Here is a 6,450-nt window from a genome sequence, read left to right as displayed (position 1 = left end):
TATTCTGCCATCACATCAAGGAGCCGCCAAATTAGACGTCTGAAGTCAAAGCTCTAATCATACTACTGGTCCAGTTTCATTGGGTCAATGGAAAGAAGTTGTTCTCAAGAAAGTTACGGCAAATTTGGAGGAAGTAATAATTGTACTAGGACTAGCCTTAATGTAAATGCATTGCTATAAAGATCATATAAAGGTGTGTGTATTGGACAAGAAAAGACTAATGAGTAGATAAATGGCACTTTACTTCATCAAGAACTGTTAATTGTTCTGAGAATGTAACGAAATATGGAAAGTAGGAGAAAGCGATATGTGAGAGCTTGTTTTCCAATGACATTGATAAAATTATCATACTGTATGTTGATCAAAAGGATCTGTCCTTATTTCACTCTTACATCTGTGGTTTTGTGACACTAAACAGCTGGAAATGCAGTAAAAAAGCCATCCTGTAAATACTTCCCATTCCCATCACATTCATTAATATTTATGTTTATTCTATTATTATGTTGTGTTTGATGTATGTTATTCATATAGCAGACTTGACAGATGGTAAGTCAAAAACAATTTCTTATTAACTGGAGGTTCTTACTGCCACTGCTGTTTTCCTTCCAACTTCGCAACACTGAAAGTGCAGCAGCACCTTTAAAGGCCAACGTTAAACTCCCAAAGTTGGAATAAACTAAAAGTTTTTTAGCAATTTGGGAGGGTCGCTAGTACAAATTAACATTTCCTGAGTTGTATTCAAGAAAACACTTCTGAGCACTGAATTTCAGGAGTAATTTATGATAAAAAACAAAAACAATATGTTTTTAGTACTTTACTAATGGATGATTTACACCTTCCTACTCTGGTTTATGAATTAGATCTTTAAAGTTTAGTGCTTTAAATAGTACTAAACTTTCCATTACAAAATTTGGGTAAAGTGAAAAACCCTACCACACCCATATATATGTCAAATTCAGGCAAAAATACAAAAACACAAACGACAATTAGCCAAAGCCATGCCAGGCCTCAGTGATTTAGATGGCGTGAAAACAGACTCATAATATTAAATGAAGCTTTGCATGTCAGACAAGAAAAATCCAACAGATTTATTGAAGTTGCAAATTTCTTTAATTATATGAAATGTGACAGATGGATTGAGTAGTCCAACTGTTTATGTGTTTCTCACAGTGTTTTAGCATATACTTTATGTGTGTTTGGATGTGACAGGGGAGTTTCCAGATTCCACAGCCTGATGAATGGGTCACTGTTATGTCCGTGTGTGTATGTGTGTGTGTGTGTGTGTGTGTGTGTGTGTGGTCAACGGTAACATTTGCACACTTAACTTGTTTTCTCATCAATGCAAAATATTCTCCACACTCAAAAATATCCGTTCTCGCATCAATGCACCATCCGAGACACATACACACACCTTGCTTTTGCTGGATGTCGCACTAAAACAATAAATGAACTGTGTGATTCACCAGAGCTTGTTATTGCACCTGCTAGACATCCCTACTTCTGTCATGCCTTGGATCATTTCTGACCCAGAACATCACCCACCACTGTTCAATTTCGTGACTCATGCCCACAGACAAGTGGCAATTTGCTCAGCCCCCAGACACGCGACCATGACTAAATATCAACAGGTTCCAAGCTACTGTAGCCACCTAGATTAACAGGCTAAGACTGGCAGAAACCTTTTAAGCCCAGTTAAATATGATGTTTTGGGACCACAATGATTTCTGCCACAAAGCGATGATTCTTGTTCTAAATGAAGACCATGCATCTGTGCAAGGGTGGGCTTTGATCCTGCCACTAATGATGATCAAAACCAGGTTTAGTTGTTGCACTAAAGGGCTTTATTTATTTCAGTAGTGTGGCCAAAGTTCATTAGTCCACTGCAATTCAACTCATGAAAGTGGTCAGTGAACCATATAATTTACATTTGAAAAGGTTTTGTTGAAAAAATGTTATTCCCTGAATACTGGAAACAGGAAAAGATCTATTTTTGTTGCAGAGCTGCAAACTTTACTTATTCCTCTAAACGTTGAACAAATACTATTAGACATACAGACGACAGAGACAGAATGTGATCAATTGAAGCAGAACTGGAGTAAAATACATTACAGTAAGATGATAATCACAGAGGGCTTTAGGAGCAGAGAGCAAGAAAAAAGGATTAATCAAACTGAAGTGAATGTGTCCTGCAGTTAACCAGCCATTTAGGGCAGATATTGTTAGCTGTGGGGTAGTCTCATCTGTGATTTGAGCACTCCTTATGTTGCGCTGTACATTTCTCCGTACGCGACAGCTCTTTTGCGATTCAAATCATGGGTTATGTAAGTTTTAGGACTACCCGTTGCTGTGAGCTTTTACAGTCTGGTCATTTGTACCAGAACTGCAGGACAAACAGCACCGACTGTGTAAGAGCTGCCAATAACACACCGGTAAACAAGCTATTACATCTAGTAGAAATCAATGCTAATGCTAGAAAGCTAGGCTATTTAGTTTACCCAGCTTTTCAGCTTCCACTTTCCAGGTGGAATATAAACCTTAACAGCATGATGGGTTCTCCCGAATGTTAAATGTTGTAAAGGGACAGAAACTTAAATGGTACATAACCAATGTTATGAAGGCTTGTTGAAAAAGAGGAAGAAAATGTTGTAAAAGATGGGTATGACATGTTGCCGTCAGTAGGCTACCATGGAAGTTGACAAAGTAAGGGTTCGAAAATAAATTGTACAAAAAGCTGTTTTGTTAAAAGTTTATATTTCCCAACTACAATTTTGAGTTCAAAGTTTTATCTTTCAAATCCTCCTGTTTTCTTCTATTCACTGGAGCAAGGTTTTGTTTGTCCCCGAGCATCCCGGGTACATCCTGAGTGACCTCTCCAGTCTGCTTTGACAACGTAATGTTTTCTTCCTAATGGTCCCTTTCTCCCACAGAAGCTCACTGTAGTGTTGCCAGCACCCTGTCTGCTCCTCTCATCAGAACCAGTGAGACGAGGACACAGTCTCTCTCTGTCCTCCTGCTCTTACTTTGGCGCTGTATATATTTTCTCCAACAGGACAGTGACAGATTTAGCCCATCAGACAAGAAGAGAAGTAGAGACCGACTGGCAAGAGAAACAAAAAAATAAGTACTGCAGGAAGAAAGTGGGGAGATGGTTTTATGATAGAAAAAGAAAGAGTATATGGAAGAAAGTTATCGTAGCTCCTGTGGATCTTAAATGTCCACTTCCAAAAAACCTAAAGAGTCTTATGTCAATGCAAATGGTCTGAACAATGATGACGCGGGTCCCAGTCAGAGTCTAGACATATCAAGATGACAGATAATTCAACTGGGAAATGGATGACTGAAATAACACAGTTGTAAGATTAAATGTAGGAAATGTCTGTTAAAATAAAGGCCCGGAAAACTTATTTACTATGAATGAGGTCCAACATGAACAAATAGTGTTCTGCCAAAGTTAGATTAGTTTTGACAATTTCACATAAGAGAATGCTGTTTTTGTGCTCTTCTCATTGGCTTAAAGAAGACACAGTTGAACAATTTTTTTGTCACATACTTCCATGCACCTATTAGAGTTGAAAACCATTGGATTGTTTGCTTCTGTTGCTAGCTACTGTCAATCAAATCTGATCAATAGGACATCAGTGTTTTCTAAAGCCCAAGTTGACATCCTTAAATGTCTTGTTTTTTCCACAACTCAAATATATTCAGTTTACTTTCATACAGGAGTGAATTGTATATATATATATATATACACACACATACTCAAACCAAGATTAACAAAATAGTTGGCATTAATTGAATACCTGACAACTAAACAATTAATCATTTAATGTTTGCAGCTCTACAAATCACACCCACATTAAACAGATTAGCTGCATTTTTGTGTCAAACTTAAAATATTTAAGGGTGTTTTGTAACCTTACCTTTGATTTAGATTCAAGAAATTTAAAAGGGTTTACTGTCATATGCACAGTTAAGACAATTTACACCATGCTATAAAAAGCTTGCCAACTAATATTTTATATTATAGAGAAATCATTCATCGTCATCAAGTTTTCAGGGGCTTTAGAACATGTAAGATGGGGTGAATGATTACTATAGGCCTATATTTGCTGCTATAAATGACTGTAGAGAGGTCAGAAAAGGAGTGTAAAGAGAAAACAGATGTTAAATGAGGAATTGGCAATAATTTGATTGTATTATTTATCATAATTTTAACAGATCTTCTGTACAAAGAGAAGCCCACTGTGAAACAGTCCAAAAGATATAATGTAATTTTAAGCTCAACAAAGATCAATCATGTGGGACATGTTTAAAGACACAGCCAAAATCAGTCTTGGCTCAGCTTTTCGAACTGGACAGATTTTCTTCAGGTGGTGAGAACTTTCAGCACAATATGTGACAAAGATTTATATGCAAAGATTGCACAAACACATGAGAAGTACCTCAAGATGTTTCTCCATCAAACAGCACACGCCTTTGTGTAAAAAATGACAACCATTTGAGGATATGAAAATCTCTTCAAAACTAAAAATGTCATCCTCTGCGGATTTATTTATAGTTTTCATAAACTCATTATAAAACCCTAGTTCAAGAGAGATTCTCCTTCCCAAGCCTTTATTTCCAAATAAAAAAGTGCCCAGAAAAATAAGGCAAGCTGGTGACTTGGAATGTGCTGTTTGCAATGATTATTTTATGAGAAACAGAAAGTATTCCAAGAGTGCAAAACTGTCCAGGGTCCTAATAGAGAGCAGTATAATCCCAAACCCAGAGTCGGCAGCATGAATAAACATTTATATAACGGCTCCAATGTTCCATAAAATCAATCATCCATCCCAATCCGCTTTTCGTTTTTCCTGCTTTACCCCTCCCTTCCTGCTATTTGCTGTATCATATGTTCCACCATATGCCCTGGGGAAAGAGAATATATACGCAAACTTTCATCTGTAAGTGACTTGCTGTCATCACCGATTGGGTGGAGGGAGAAGAAGGACAAAGATGAAGAGAGAAGGAGTGAGAATAAAGAGAAATGTGCTCAGAGACGTCGCCTCTTTTTAGGTGCAATGGGAAACACGCAGAGGCTGAAATATGCACAGATAGACAGAAAGGTGTCTCACTGTGCATTTCAGTTTATTTCTGGTGGCTTTAGGTGCCCATGGGTGGGGGCCCCGGGCTCTGGAGAGAGCTGGCCCTCACAGTTTTGCGGTCACACATTTTGACAACATTGAAGGCAAAGATGAGCACAAATTAGTCCAGGAGGAGGAATCGGAAATCTGAGCCAGCGGGATGATGGAAAGAAGACAGCAACTCAAAGAACACATGAGATGAGCACATCATGATAATTATCCAAGCTGTCTGTGATGACCTACAAAGTCCATTAAATCTCTGGAGAAAAGTTGATTCACAATCATGACCCTGAGCCAGGGAGAAGGAACTAAAGACGACACCCATAGCGGAGCTACTGATGAAGGAAGCTTGTGGTGGCACTTTGGCCAGAAGAAACAGTCTGTAGTGCCAAATGTTAAAGAAAGACATTGTGGTGACACTAAGCCTTTCTAAAAACACAAAAGAAAGTGTAAGGGAAGGATTAAACAATGTGTTTGTCTGTTTAGAGTGTAACAAGCAATCATTGACTAAGGCTAACTAGCATACTACATACAGCACATCTTCCAAGGCCAATAAATCGGATCAGATTTTTTTCTTATCGTCACTCATATTACAAGGATTAACTAGCTTCTACACTGCAATGCAAGAACAATGCTGTCTCTTGAGTTTCTGTTAGCTTATAGAGGTGGGAATCACCAGACGCCTCCCGGTATGATATAATCACGACACTTATGCCACGATACAATCTTATTGGCATTTTGCATATTAACATATTGCAATATTCTGCGATGTATTGCAATTAATAACCTTTTTTCCAACTTCAAATTTTTCCCAATTTCAAATGATGTCCCCAAGAGGGAAACTTTGTCTATTCCATCTGAAAAAAATACATTTCTCTCTTTGTCACTTGCTGCCAGCTGGACCAGCACCCTGAGCGGTTGGGGGGGGGGGTGCGGTGCCTTGCTCAAGGTTACCTGGCAATGGCCAGGAGGTGAAGTAGCACTTCTCCAGCAACAATCCACAATGAGTACTTGGTCCATACAGGGACCTGAACTGACAACCTTCCAGTTTCCAACCTGACTTCCTACGGACTGGGCTTCTGCCACCTTCACAGTCACCGCCTAGAAATGAGAAACCTGCTTTTGCCTACCTGCATGTCATGTTGCATGAATGATTAAATGAGAAAACCTTTTACTAAAAAGTAAACAGTTATTCAAAGTAGAGTGGAACTTCTTGAGGTTGCACCGAACCCATGTCAGAGCTGGAAAGAGATGTACAGTGGGTACGGAAAGTATTCAGACCCCTTTAAATTTTTCACTCTTTGTTTCATTGCAGCCTTTTTCCAAA

Source organism: Etheostoma cragini, chromosome 6 (assembly GCF_013103735.1).
Source record: "Etheostoma cragini isolate CJK2018 chromosome 6, CSU_Ecrag_1.0, whole genome shotgun sequence".
NCBI classification, from domain to species: domain Eukaryota; kingdom Metazoa; phylum Chordata; class Actinopteri; order Perciformes; family Percidae; genus Etheostoma; species Etheostoma cragini.
Note: the sequence above shows the minus strand (reverse complement) of the source record.